The 1,448-nt window shown below is 39.7% G+C and overlaps 1 non-coding gene across 1 annotated transcript; it reads left to right on the top strand.

The window, feature by feature from the left end:
• Positions 1–684: 684 nt before the first annotated feature.
• Positions 685–766, top strand: trnas-uga. The gene has a single exon. It is a non-coding gene; the product is annotated as a tRNA-Ser (tRNA).
• The last annotated feature ends 682 nt before the right edge of the window (positions 767–1,448 follow it).

Raw genomic sequence — 1,448 nt, 5'->3', positions numbered from 1 at the left:
ACAAGGTTTAGAGGGATGTGGGCCAAATGTTGGGAAATGGGACCTATTAATTTAGGATAACTGTCCACCATGGTCATGTTGGAAAGAAGGGCCACTTTCCGTGTTGTATTGTTCAACGACTTGATGACTCTAGAACAACCGCAAAAACTTTGCAAATAATTCCGACAAGACGATTTCAAGTTCCACATCTTCTGTGAATCTTCCTCTCTTGTGCTCACAAGTTCATTACCTGATGTCAGAACTTACGGATTAGTTGCTGGATCCATTCCTGTAAATTGGTTCTGCATTCTTTCTAATTCCGATTTTTGTTTTACGAATGTAGCTAGTGTTTATGGACTTAGCATCAATTTTTCTAATACCATATTTAGATGAATATTAAAACACAACAGCATATCGAATTTGGCACGAGATGATGAGAACTTGAGTCAAAATCGATCGGACGCAGTGAGACAATGATCCTTTCTTCGTGTGGTGTACATCCGTGACTCTATAATTCGACGAAGAATCATTCCCACAACTTCAGCTGTGTCAGAATCTAGTTTGCGGTGAAAGCTTGTCAATCTGCTAAGGGAACGTTCGTCTGGGTCTCTGCAAAGGATTGGCGGAATCTTTGGGTCTTGACAATTTGTTCTTCCAACAAATGAATTCAGTTGTTTTACTATGAAAAGTGGCCACCTTGCCACAGCTGTGATAGCCGAGAGGTTAAGGCGTTGGATTTGAAATCCAATGGGGTCGCCCTGCGCAGGTTCGAATCCTGTTCACAGCGTAGAATCTTTTGAAAGTCATTAATTCCTTTGCAGGATTTGGATTTCGTGGAGCTTGAGCTTTGCATTTAATCGAAAGTAAATTTTCAACTGTGAAGAATCCGAAGTAATTTCAAGACTGACCCAGTTATCTAATTGAATAAATTATATGTCGAGACACAAAAAGCCACCAACTTCCAACACGAATCAGTTTCAACTCGTTTATCGAACTATCGTGAAATTTGGATGTTCGGGGGGTGGAATTCAGCAAAACAAGAAGCAATGCAATACACTTACCTGCAGGTGATGAATTTTTTTTAAGGATCAGATGAAAGTCTAGCTGAGAAAGTTGAACCTAATTTACAGCTGACTCTCAAGGTCAATGATCTATTATATCAGCGGTCAATGAATTAGAAAAAAGCAACTCCATGTGTGGAAAGGAACTCGACTGATCCAGGTTCCTGGCTTGCGATGTGAAAAGGCAAGGTGATATCAGCGGAGTAGAATTTTCTGGAAATATTAGAAATGGAATGTTAACGGTCTTCTGCTGTCCACATTCATAAGAAACTGTGCATGAAGAACTGAAATTGAAAATTAACGATGAAAATCAGACTTGAACCTCTGCTTGTGGTGTAGCTTTGTTCAGAACAATTGGTTGTTGTTGAGGCTAATATTGACCAAAATAATCGATGGGGATCTTATCCA

Source organism: Chiloscyllium plagiosum, unplaced genomic scaffold, assembly GCF_004010195.1.
Source record: "Chiloscyllium plagiosum isolate BGI_BamShark_2017 unplaced genomic scaffold, ASM401019v2 scaf_25986, whole genome shotgun sequence".
Classification (NCBI taxonomy): domain Eukaryota; kingdom Metazoa; phylum Chordata; class Chondrichthyes; order Orectolobiformes; family Hemiscylliidae; genus Chiloscyllium; species Chiloscyllium plagiosum.
Note: the sequence above shows the minus strand (reverse complement) of the source record. Positions and strands in the feature narration are given on the sequence as shown.